We start from the raw sequence: 9510 nt of genomic DNA, 5'->3' as shown, positions 1-9510 counted from the left end.
CTCCCCCTTATGCGCGCCTTCCGCGCCGCCTCCCCCACCCGCTCTCCGGCGCGCGTGGGCCCCACGTCCTGCCGCGCGTTGTCGCCCTGCTTCCCGGTGCACCGCCGAACTCGAGTCGCGATCCGGTTGCGCAAAAAAAAAGTTAGAAATAAAATGAATACAACGAGGCGGATGAACGCGAGGAAAATTAAGAAAAAAGGGGGAATGCAACACGAGGACTTCCCAGGAGGTCACCCATCCTAGTACTACTCTCACCCAAGCAAGCTTAACTTCGGAGTTCTGACGGGATCCGATGCTTTAGTGCTGGTATGATCGCATCCGACATACTCTGCCTCCTCCTCCCAATATGCGTGCCTTCCGCGCCGCCTCCCCCGCCCGCTCCCCGGCGCGCGTGGGCCCCACGTCCTGCCGCGCGGTGTCGCCCCGCTTCCCGGTGCACCGCCGAACTCGAGCCGCGATCCGGTTGCGCAAAAAAAAAAGTTAGAAATAAAATGAATACAACGAGGCGGATGAACGCGAGGAAAATTAAGCAAAAAGGGGGAATGCAACACGAGGACTTCCCAGGAGGTCACCCATCCTAGTACTACTCTCGCCCAGGCACGCTTAACTTCGGAGTTCTGATGGGATCCGGTGCTTTAGTGCTGGTATAATCGCATCCGACATACTCTGCCTCCTCCTCCCCCTTATGCGCGCCTTCCGCGCCGCCTCCCCCGCCCGCTCCCCGGCGCGCGTGGGCCCCACGTCCTGCCGCGCGGTGTCGCCCCGCTTCCCGGTGCACCGCCGAACTCGAGCCGCGATCCGGTTGCGCAAAAAAAAAAAAGTTAGAAATGAAATGAATACAACGAGGCGGATGAACGCGAGGATAATTAAGCAAAAAGGGGGAATGCAACACAAGGACTTCCCAGGAGGTCACCCATCCTAGTACTACTCTCGCCCAAGCACGCTTAACTTCGGAGTTCTGATGGGATCCGGTGCTTTAGTGCTGGTATGATCGCATCCGACATACTCTGCCTCCTCCTCCCCCTTATGCGCGCCTTCCGCGCCTCCTCCCCCGCCCGCTCCCCGGCGCGCGTGGGCCCCACGTCCTGCCGCGCGGTGTCGCCCCGCTTCCCGGTGCACCGCCGAACTCGAGCCGCGATCCGGTTGCGCAAAAAAAAAAAGTTAGAAATAAAATGAATACAACGAGGCGGATGAACGCGAGGAAAATTAAGCAAAAAGGGGGAATGCAACACGAGGACTTCCCAGGAGGTCACCCATCCTAGTACTACTCTCGCCCAAGCACGCTTAACTTCGGAGTTCTGATGGGATCCGGTGCTTTAGTGCTGGTATGATCGCATCCGACATACTCTACCTCCTCCTCCCCCTTATGCGCGCCTTCCGCGCCGCCTCCCCCGCCCACTCCACGGCGCGCGTGGGCCCCACGTCCTGCCGCGCGGTGTCGCCCCGCTTCCCGGTGCACCGCCGAACTCGAGCCGTGATCCGGTTGCGCAAGAAAAAAAAGTTAGAAATAAAATGAATACAACGAGGCGGATGAACGCGAGGAAAATTAAGCAAAAAGGGGGGATGCAACACGAGGACTTCCCAGGAGGTCACCCATCCTAGTACTACTCTCGCCCAAGCACGCTTAGCTTCGGAGTTCTGATGGGATCCGGTGCTTTAGTGCTGGTATGATCGCATCCGACATACTCTGCCTCCTCCTCCCCCTTATGCGCGCCTTCCGCGCCGCCTCCCCCGCCCGCTCCCCGGCGCGCGTGGGCCCCACGTCCTGCCGCGCGGTGTCGCCCCGCTTCCCGGTGCACCGCCGAACTCGAGCCGCGATCCGGTTGCGCAAAAAAAAAGAGTTAGAAATAAAATGAATACAACGAGGCGGATGAACGCGAGGAAAATTAAGCAAAAAGGGTGAATGCAACACGAGGACTTCCCAGGAGGTCACCCATCCTAGTACTACTCTCGCCCAAGCACGCTTAACTTCGGAGTTCTGATGGGATCCGGTGCTTTAGTGCTGGTATGATCGCATCCGACATACTCTGCCTCCTCCTCCCCCTTATGCGCGCCTTCCGCGCCGCCTCCCCCGCCCGCTCCCCGGCGCGCGTGGGCCCCACGTCCTGCCGCGCGGTGTCGCCCCGCTTCCCGGTGCACCGCCGAACTCGAGCCGCGATCCGGTTGCGCTAAAAAAAAAAGTTAGAAATAAAATGAATACAACGAGGCGGATGAACGCGAGGAAAATTAAGCAAAAAGGGGGAATGCAACACGAGGACTTCCCAGGAGGTCACCCATCCTAGTACTACTCTCGCCCAAGCACGCTTAACTTCGGAGTTCTGATGGGATCCGGTGCTTTAGTGCTGGTATGATCGCATCCGACATACTCTGCCTCCTCCTCCCCCTTATGCGCGCCTTCCGCGCCGCCTCCCCCGCCCGCTCCCCGGCGCGCGTGGGCCCCACGTCCTGCCGCGCGGTGTCGCCCCGCTTCCCGGTGCACCGCCGAACTCGAGCCGCGATCCTGTTGCGCCAAAAAAAAGAGTTAGAAATAAAATGAATACAACGAGGCGGATGAACGCGAGGAAAATTAAGCAAAAAGGGTGAATGCAACACGAGGACTTCCCAGGAGGTCACCCATCCTAGTACTACTCTCGCCCAAGCACGCTTAACTTCGGAGTTCTGATGGGATCCGGTGCTTTAGTGCTGGTATGATCGCATCCGACATACTCTGCCTCCTCCTCCCCCTTATGCGCGCCTTCCGCGCCGCCTCCCCCGCCCGCTCCCCGGCGCGCGTGGGCCCCACGTCCTGCCGCGCGGTGTCGCCCCGCTTCCCGGTGCACCGCCGAACTCGAGCCGCGATCCGGTTGCGCTAAAAAAAAAGTTAGAAATAAAATGAATACAACGAGGCGGATGAACGCGAGGAAAATTAAGCAAAAAGGGGGAATGCAACACGAGGACTTCCCAGGAGGTCACCCATCCTAGTACTACTCTCGCCCAAGCACGCTTAACTTCGGAGTTCTGATGGGATCCGGTGCTTTAGTGCTGGTATGATCGCATCCGACATACTCTGCCTCCTCCTCCCCCTTATGCGCGCCTTCCGCGCCGCCTCCCCCGCCCGCTCCCCGGCGCGCGTGGGCCCCACGTCCTGCCGCGCGGTGTCGCCCCGCTTCCCGGTGCACCGCCGAACTCGAGCCGCGATCCGGTTGCGCAAAAAAAAAGTTAGAAATAAAATGAATACAACGAGACGGATGAACGCGAGGAAAATTAAGCAAAAAGTGGGAATGCAACACGAGGACTTCCCAGGAGGTCACCCATCCTAGTACTACTCTCGCCCAAGCACGCTTAACTTCGGAGTTCTGATGGGATCCGGTGCTTTAGTGCTGGTATGATCGCATCCGACATACTCTGCCTCCTCCTCCCCCTTATGCGCGCCTTCCGCGCCGCCTCCCCCGCCCGCTCCCCGCCGCGCGTGGGCCTCACGTCCTGCCGCGCGGTGTCGCCCCGCTTCCCGGTGCACCGCCGAACTCGAGCCGCGATCCGGTTGCGCAAAAAAAAAGTTAGAAATAAAATAAATACAACGAGGCGGATGAACGCGAGGAAAATTAAGCAAAAAGGGGGAATGCAACACGAGGACTTCCCAGGAGGTCACCCATCCTAGTACTACTCTCGCCCAAGCACGCTTAACTTCGGAGTTCTGATGGGATCCGGTGCTTTAGTGCTGGTATGATCGCATCCGACATACTCTGCCTCCTCCTCCCCCTTATGCGCGCCTTCCGCGCCGCCTCCCCCGCCCGCTCCCCGGCGCGCGTGGGCCCCACGTCCTGCCGCGCGGTGTCGCCCCGCTTCCCGGTGCACCGCCGAACTCGAGCCGCGATCCGGTTGCGCAAAAAAAAAAGTTAGAAATAAAATGAATACAACGAGGCGGATGAACGCGAGGAAAATTAAGCAAAAAGGGGGAATGCAACACGAGGACTTCCCAGGAGGTCACCCATCCTAGTACTACTCTCGCCCAAGCACGCTTAACTTCGGAGTTCTGATGGGATCCGGTGCTTTAGTGCTGGTATGATCGCATCCGACATACTCTGCCTGCTCCTCCCCCTTATGCGCGCCTTCCGCGCCGCCTCCCCCGCCCGCTCCCCGGCGCGCGTGGGCCCCACGTCCTGCCGCGCGGTGTCGCCCCGCTTCCCGGTGCACCGCCGAACTCGAGCCGCGATCTGGTTGCGCAAAAAAAAAAGTTAGAAATAAAATGAATACAACGAGGCGGATGAACGCGAGGAAAATTAAGCAAAAAAGGGGAATGCAACACGAGGACTTCCCAGGAGGTCACCCATCCTAGTACTACTCTCGCCAAGCACGCTTAACTTCGGAGTTCTGATGGGATCCGGTGCTTTAGTGCTGGTATGATCGCATCCGACATACTCTGCCTCCTCCTCCCCCTTATGCGCGCCTTCCGCGCCGAATCCCCCGCCCGCTCCCCGGCGCGTGTGGGCCCCACGTCCTGCCGCGCGGTGTCGCCCCGCTTCCCGGTGCACCGCCGAACTCGAGCCGCGATCCGGTTGCGCAAAAAAAAAAGAGTTAGAAATAAAATGAATACAACGAGGCGGATGAACGCGAGGAAAATTAAGCAAAAAGGGGGAATGCAACACGAGGACTTCCCAGGAGGTCACCCATCCTAGTACTACTCTCGCCCAAACACGCTTAACTTCGGAGTTCTGATGGGAACCGGTGCTTTAGTGCTGGTATGATCGCATCCGACATACTTCGCCTCCTCCTCTCCCTTATGCGCGCCGCCTCCCCCGCCCGCTCCCCGGCGCGCGTGGGCCCCACGTCCTGCCGCGCGGTGTCTCCCTGCTTCCCGGTGCACCGCCGAACTCGAGCCGCGATCCGGTTGCGCAAAAAAAAAGTTAGAAATAAAATGAATACAACGAGGCGGATGAACGCGAGGAAAATTAAGCAAAAAGGGGGAATGCAACACGAGGACTTCCCAGGAGGTCACCCAGCCTAGTACTACTCTCGCCCAAGCACGCTTAACTTCGGAGTTCTGATGGGATCCGGTGCTTTAGTGCTGGTATGATCGCATCCGACATACTCTGCCTCCTCCTCCCCCTTATGCGCGCCTTCCGCGCCGCCTCCCCCGCCCGCTCCCCGGCGCGCGTGGGCCCCACGTCCTGCCGCGCGGTGTCGCCCCGGTTCCCGGTGCACCGCCGAACTCGAGCCGCGATCCGGTTGCGCAAAAAAAAAGTAAGAAATAAAATGAATACAACGAGGCGGATGAACGCGAGGAAAATTAAGCAAAAAGTGGGAATGCAACACGAGGACTTCCCAGGAGGTCACCCATCCTAGTACTACTCTCGCCCAAGCACGCTTAACTTCGGAGTTCTGATGGGATCCGGTGCTTTAGTGCTGGTATGATCGCATCCGACATACTCTGCCTCCTCCTCTATGCGCGCCTTCCGCGCCGAATCCCCCGCCGGCTCCCCGGCGCGCGTGGGCCCACGTCCTGCCGCGCGGTGTCGCCCCGCTTCCCGGTGCACCGCCGAACTCGAGCCGCGATCCGGTTGCGCAAAAAAAAAGAGTTAGAAATAAAATGAATACAACGAGGCGGATGAACGCGAGGAAAATTAAGCAAAAAGGGGGAATGCAACACGAGGACTTCCCAGGAGGTCACCCATCCTAGTACTACTCTCGCCCAAGCACGCTTAAGTTCGGAGTTCTGATGGGATCCGGTGCTTTAGTGCTGGTATGATCGCATCCGACATACTCTGCCTCATCCTCGCCCTTATGCGCGCCGCCTCCCCCGCCCGCTCCCCGGCGCGCGTGGGCCCCACGTCCTGCCGCGCGGTGTCGCCCCGCTTCCCGGTGCACCGCCGAACTCGAGCCGCGATCTGGTTGCGCAAAAAAAAAAGTTAGAAATAAAATGAATACAACGAGGCGGATGAACGCGAGGAAAATTAAGCAAAAAAGGGGAATGCAACACGAGGACTTCCCAGGAGGTCACCCATCCTAGTACTACTCTCGCCAAGCACGCTTAACTTCGGAGTTCTGATGGGATCCGGTGCTTTAGTGCTGGTATGATCGCATCCGACATACTCTGCCTCCTCCTCCCCATTATGCGCGCCTTCCGCGCCGAATCCCCCGCCCGCTCCCCGGCGCGTGTGGGCCCCACGTCCTGCCGCGCGGTGTCGCCCCGCTTCCCGGTGCACCGCCGAACTCGAGCCGCGATCCGGTTGCGCAAAAAAAAAGAGTTAGAAATAAAATGAATACAACGAGGCGGATGAACGCGAGGAAAATTAAGCAAAAAGGGGGAATGCAACACGAGGACTTCCCAGGAGGTCACCCATCCTAGTACTACTCTCGCCCAAGCACGCTTAACTTCGGAGTTCTGATGGGAACCGGTGCTTTAGTGCTGGTATGATCGCATCCGACATACTTTGCCTCCTCCTCTCCCTTATGCGCGCCGCCTCCCCCGCCCGCTCCCCGGCGCGCGTGGGCCCCACGTCCTGCCGCGCGGTGTCGCCCTGCTTCCCGGTGCACCGCCGAACTCGAGCCGCGATCCGGTTGCGCAAAAAAAAAAGTTAGAAATAAAATGAATACAACGAGGCGGATGAACGCGAGGAAAATTAAGCAAAAAGGGGGAATGCAACACGAGGACTTCCCAGGAGGTCACCCAGCCTAGTACTACTCTCGCCCAAGCACGCTTAACTTCGGAGTTCTGATGGGATCCGGTGCTTTAGTGCTGGTATGATCGCATCCGACATACTCTGCCTCCTCCTCCCCCTTATGCGCGCCTTCCGCGCCGCCTCCCCCGCCCGCTCCCCGGCGCGCGTGGGCCCCACGTCCTGCCGCGCGGTGTCGCCCCGCTTCCCGGTGCACCGCCGAACTCGAGCCGCGATCCGGTTTCGCAAAAAAAAAAGTAAGAAATAAAATGAATACAACGAGGCGGATGAACGCGAGGAAAATTAAGCAAAAAGTGGGAATGCAACACGAGGACTTCCCAGGAGGTCACCCATCCTAGTACTACTCTCGCCCAAGCACGCTTAACTTCGGAGTTCTGATGGGATCCGGTGCTTTAGTGCTGGTATGATCGCATCCGACATACTCTGCCTCCTCCTCTATGCGCGCCTTCCGCGCCGAATCCCCCGCCGGCTCCCCGGCGCGCGTGGGCCCACGTCCTGCCGCGCGGTGTCGTCCCGCTTCCCGGTGCACCGCCGAACTCGAGCCGCGATCCGGTTGCGCAAAAAAAAAGAGTTAGAAATAAAATGAATACAACGAGGCGGATGAACGCGAGGAAAATTAAGCAAAAAGGGGGAATGCAACACGAGGACTTCCCAGGAGGTCACCCATCCTAGTACTACTCTCGCCCGAGCACGCTTAAGTTCGGAGTTCTGATGGGATCCGGTGCTTTAGTGCTGGTATGATCGCATCCGACATACTCTGCCTCATCCTCCCCCTTATGCGCGCCGCCTCCCCCGCCCGCTCCCCGGCGCGCGTGGGCCCCACGTCCTGCCGCGCGGTGTCGCCCCGCTTCCCGGTGCACCGCCGAACTCGAGCCGCGATCCGGTTGCGCAAAAAAAAAAAGTTAGAAATAAAATGAATACAACGAGGCGGATGAACGCGAGGAAAATTAAGCAAAAAGGGGGAATGCAACACGAGGACTTCCCAGGAGGTCACCCATCCTAGTACTACTCTCGCCCAAGCACGCTTAACTTCGGAGTTCTGATGGGATCCGGTGCTTTAGTGCTGGTAGGATCGCATCCGACATACTCTGCCTCCTCCTCCCCCATATGCGCGCCTTCCGCGCCGCCTCCGCCGCCCGCTCCCCGGCGCGCGTGGGCCCCACGTCCTGCCGCGCGGTGTCGCCCCGCTTCCCGGTGCACCGCCGAACTCGAGCCGCGATCCGGTTGCGCAAAAAAAAAAGTTAGAAATAAAATGAATACAACGAGGCGGATGAACGCGAGGAAAATTAAGCAAAAAGTGGGAATGCAACACGAGGACTTCCCTGGAGGTCACCCATCCTAGTACTACTCTCGCCCAAGCACGCTTAACTTCGGAGTTCTGATGGGATCCGGTGCTTTAGTGCTGGTATGATCGCATCCGACATACTCTGCCTCCTCCTCCCCCATATGCGCGCCTTCCGCGCCGCCTCCGCCGCCCGCTCCCCGGCGCGCGTGGGCCCCACGTCCTGCCGCGCGGTGTCGCCCCGCTTCCCGGTGCACCGCCGAACTCGAGCCGCGATCCGGTTGCGCAAAAAAAAAAAGTTAGAAATAAAATGAATACAACGAGGCGGATGAACGCGAGGAAAATTAAGCAAAAAGTGGGAATGCAACACGAGGACTTCCCTGGAGGTCACCCATCCTAGTACTACTCTCGCCCATGCACGCTTAACTTCGGAGTTCTGATGGGATCCGGTGCTTTAGTGCTGGTATGATCGCATCCGACATACTCTGCCTCCTCCTCCCCCTTATGCGCGCCGCCTCCCCCGCCCGCTCCCCGGCGCGCGTGGGCCCCACGTCCTGCCGCGCGGTGTCGCCCCGCTTCCCGGTGCACCGCCGAACTCGAGCCGCGATCCGGTTGCCCAAAAAAAAAGTTAGAAATAAAATGAATATAACGAGGCGGATGAACGCGAGGAAAATTAAGCAAAAAGGGGGAATGCAACACGAGGACTTCCCAGGAGGTCACCCATCCTAGTACTACTCTCGCCCAAGCACGCTTAACTTCGGAGTTCTGATGGGATCCGGTGCTTTAGTGCTGGTATGATCGCATCCGACATACTCTGTCTCCTCCTCCCCCTTATGCGCGCCGCCTCCCCCGCCCGCTCTCCGGCGCGCATGGGCCCCACGTCCTGCCGCGCGGTGTCGCCCCGCTTCCCGGTGCACCGCCGAACTCGAGCCGCTATCCGATTGCGCAAAAAAAAAAGTTAGAAATAAAATGAATACAACGAGGCGGATGAACGCGAGGAAAATTAAGCAAAAAGGGGGAATGCAACACGAGGACTTCCCAGGAGGTCACCCATCCTAGTACTACTCTCACCCAAGCACGCTTAACTTCGGAGTTCTGATGGGATCCGGTGCTTTAGTGCTGGTATGATCGCATCCGACATACTCTGCCTCCTCCTCCCCCTTATGCGCGCCTTCCGCGCCGCCTCCCCCGCCCGCTCCCCTGCGCGCGTGGGCCCCACATCCTGCCGCGCGGTGTCGCCCCGCTTCCCGGTGCACCGCCGAACTCGAGCCGCGATCCGGTTGCGCAAAAAAAAAGTTAGAAATAAAATGAATACAACGAGGCGGATGAACGCGAGGAAAATTAAGCAAAAAGTGGGAATGCAACACGAGGACTTCCCAGGAGGTCACCCATCCTAGTACTACTCTCGCCCAAGCACGCTTAACTTCGGAGTTCTGATGGGATCCGGTGCTTTAGTGCTGGTATGATCGCATCCGACATACTCTGCCTCCTCCTCTATGCGCGCCTTCCGCGCCGAATCCCCCGCCGGCTCCCCGGCGCGCGTGGGCCCCACGTCCTGCCGCGCGGTGTCGC

The 9510-nt window shown here is 59.1% G+C and overlaps 28 non-coding genes across 28 annotated transcripts; all 28 read right to left on the bottom strand.

The window, feature by feature from the left end:
• Positions 1 to 201: 201 nt before the first annotated feature.
• Positions 202 to 320, bottom strand: LOC133894161 (5S ribosomal RNA). The gene has a single exon (XR_009904978.1). It is a non-coding gene; the product is annotated as a 5S ribosomal RNA (ribosomal RNA).
• Positions 321 to 539: 219 nt separating this feature from the next.
• LOC133893903 (5S ribosomal RNA) lies at positions 540 to 658 on the bottom strand. Its single transcript, XR_009904731.1, has one exon. It is a non-coding gene; the product is annotated as a 5S ribosomal RNA (ribosomal RNA).
• Positions 659 to 880: 222 nt separating this feature from the next.
• LOC133893865 (5S ribosomal RNA) lies at positions 881 to 999 on the bottom strand. The gene has a single exon (XR_009904695.1). It is a non-coding gene; the product is annotated as a 5S ribosomal RNA (ribosomal RNA).
• Positions 1000 to 1220: 221 nt separating this feature from the next.
• Positions 1221 to 1339, bottom strand: LOC133893802 (5S ribosomal RNA). The gene has a single exon (XR_009904635.1). It is a non-coding gene; the product is annotated as a 5S ribosomal RNA (ribosomal RNA).
• A 221-nt stretch (positions 1340 to 1560) lies between these two features.
• LOC133893809 (5S ribosomal RNA) lies at positions 1561 to 1679 on the bottom strand. Its single transcript, XR_009904642.1, has one exon. It is a non-coding gene; the product is annotated as a 5S ribosomal RNA (ribosomal RNA).
• Positions 1680 to 1900: 221 nt separating this feature from the next.
• LOC133893844 (5S ribosomal RNA) lies at positions 1901 to 2019 on the bottom strand. The gene has a single exon (XR_009904675.1). It is a non-coding gene; the product is annotated as a 5S ribosomal RNA (ribosomal RNA).
• Positions 2020 to 2240: 221 nt separating this feature from the next.
• Positions 2241 to 2359, bottom strand: LOC133893801 (5S ribosomal RNA). The gene has a single exon (XR_009904634.1). It is a non-coding gene; the product is annotated as a 5S ribosomal RNA (ribosomal RNA).
• A 221-nt stretch (positions 2360 to 2580) lies between these two features.
• LOC133893843 (5S ribosomal RNA) lies at positions 2581 to 2699 on the bottom strand. The gene has a single exon (XR_009904674.1). It is a non-coding gene; the product is annotated as a 5S ribosomal RNA (ribosomal RNA).
• Positions 2700 to 2919: 220 nt separating this feature from the next.
• On the bottom strand, positions 2920 to 3038 carry LOC133893800 (5S ribosomal RNA). The gene has a single exon (XR_009904633.1). It is a non-coding gene; the product is annotated as a 5S ribosomal RNA (ribosomal RNA).
• Positions 3039 to 3257: 219 nt separating this feature from the next.
• LOC133893799 (5S ribosomal RNA) lies at positions 3258 to 3376 on the bottom strand. The gene has a single exon (XR_009904632.1). It is a non-coding gene; the product is annotated as a 5S ribosomal RNA (ribosomal RNA).
• Positions 3377 to 3595: 219 nt separating this feature from the next.
• Positions 3596 to 3714, bottom strand: LOC133893798 (5S ribosomal RNA). Its single transcript, XR_009904631.1, has one exon. It is a non-coding gene; the product is annotated as a 5S ribosomal RNA (ribosomal RNA).
• A 220-nt stretch (positions 3715 to 3934) lies between these two features.
• LOC133893796 (5S ribosomal RNA) lies at positions 3935 to 4053 on the bottom strand. Its single transcript, XR_009904630.1, has one exon. It is a non-coding gene; the product is annotated as a 5S ribosomal RNA (ribosomal RNA).
• A 220-nt stretch (positions 4054 to 4273) lies between these two features.
• LOC133894140 (5S ribosomal RNA) lies at positions 4274 to 4391 on the bottom strand. Its single transcript, XR_009904957.1, has one exon. It is a non-coding gene; the product is annotated as a 5S ribosomal RNA (ribosomal RNA).
• Positions 4392 to 4613: 222 nt separating this feature from the next.
• LOC133894123 (5S ribosomal RNA) lies at positions 4614 to 4732 on the bottom strand. The gene has a single exon (XR_009904940.1). It is a non-coding gene; the product is annotated as a 5S ribosomal RNA (ribosomal RNA).
• A 210-nt stretch (positions 4733 to 4942) lies between these two features.
• LOC133893871 (5S ribosomal RNA) lies at positions 4943 to 5061 on the bottom strand. The gene has a single exon (XR_009904701.1). It is a non-coding gene; the product is annotated as a 5S ribosomal RNA (ribosomal RNA).
• A 219-nt stretch (positions 5062 to 5280) lies between these two features.
• Positions 5281 to 5399, bottom strand: LOC133893795 (5S ribosomal RNA). The gene has a single exon (XR_009904629.1). It is a non-coding gene; the product is annotated as a 5S ribosomal RNA (ribosomal RNA).
• Positions 5400 to 5614: 215 nt separating this feature from the next.
• LOC133894060 (5S ribosomal RNA) lies at positions 5615 to 5733 on the bottom strand. The gene has a single exon (XR_009904878.1). It is a non-coding gene; the product is annotated as a 5S ribosomal RNA (ribosomal RNA).
• A 211-nt stretch (positions 5734 to 5944) lies between these two features.
• LOC133894139 (5S ribosomal RNA) lies at positions 5945 to 6062 on the bottom strand. The gene has a single exon (XR_009904956.1). It is a non-coding gene; the product is annotated as a 5S ribosomal RNA (ribosomal RNA).
• A 221-nt stretch (positions 6063 to 6283) lies between these two features.
• LOC133894032 (5S ribosomal RNA) lies at positions 6284 to 6402 on the bottom strand. The gene has a single exon (XR_009904852.1). It is a non-coding gene; the product is annotated as a 5S ribosomal RNA (ribosomal RNA).
• A 211-nt stretch (positions 6403 to 6613) lies between these two features.
• LOC133893870 (5S ribosomal RNA) lies at positions 6614 to 6732 on the bottom strand. Its single transcript, XR_009904700.1, has one exon. It is a non-coding gene; the product is annotated as a 5S ribosomal RNA (ribosomal RNA).
• Positions 6733 to 6952: 220 nt separating this feature from the next.
• Positions 6953 to 7071, bottom strand: LOC133893794 (5S ribosomal RNA). The gene has a single exon (XR_009904628.1). It is a non-coding gene; the product is annotated as a 5S ribosomal RNA (ribosomal RNA).
• Positions 7072 to 7286: 215 nt separating this feature from the next.
• On the bottom strand, positions 7287 to 7405 carry LOC133894100 (5S ribosomal RNA). The gene has a single exon (XR_009904917.1). It is a non-coding gene; the product is annotated as a 5S ribosomal RNA (ribosomal RNA).
• A 212-nt stretch (positions 7406 to 7617) lies between these two features.
• LOC133893967 (5S ribosomal RNA) lies at positions 7618 to 7736 on the bottom strand. The gene has a single exon (XR_009904791.1). It is a non-coding gene; the product is annotated as a 5S ribosomal RNA (ribosomal RNA).
• Positions 7737 to 7956: 220 nt separating this feature from the next.
• On the bottom strand, positions 7957 to 8075 carry LOC133893887 (5S ribosomal RNA). The gene has a single exon (XR_009904716.1). It is a non-coding gene; the product is annotated as a 5S ribosomal RNA (ribosomal RNA).
• A 221-nt stretch (positions 8076 to 8296) lies between these two features.
• On the bottom strand, positions 8297 to 8415 carry LOC133893994 (5S ribosomal RNA). Its single transcript, XR_009904816.1, has one exon. It is a non-coding gene; the product is annotated as a 5S ribosomal RNA (ribosomal RNA).
• Positions 8416 to 8625: 210 nt separating this feature from the next.
• Positions 8626 to 8744, bottom strand: LOC133893793 (5S ribosomal RNA). Its single transcript, XR_009904627.1, has one exon. It is a non-coding gene; the product is annotated as a 5S ribosomal RNA (ribosomal RNA).
• Positions 8745 to 8955: 211 nt separating this feature from the next.
• On the bottom strand, positions 8956 to 9074 carry LOC133893954 (5S ribosomal RNA). The gene has a single exon (XR_009904779.1). It is a non-coding gene; the product is annotated as a 5S ribosomal RNA (ribosomal RNA).
• Positions 9075 to 9293: 219 nt separating this feature from the next.
• On the bottom strand, positions 9294 to 9412 carry LOC133893792 (5S ribosomal RNA). Its single transcript, XR_009904626.1, has one exon. It is a non-coding gene; the product is annotated as a 5S ribosomal RNA (ribosomal RNA).
• Positions 9413 to 9510: the final 98 nt, after the last annotated feature.

The sequence above is a fragment of the Phragmites australis genome, chromosome 15 (genome assembly GCF_958298935.1).
Source record: "Phragmites australis chromosome 15, lpPhrAust1.1, whole genome shotgun sequence".
Lineage (NCBI taxonomy): Eukaryota > Viridiplantae > Streptophyta > Magnoliopsida > Poales > Poaceae > Phragmites > Phragmites australis.
This window is presented reverse-complemented; position numbering and strand designations above follow the sequence as displayed.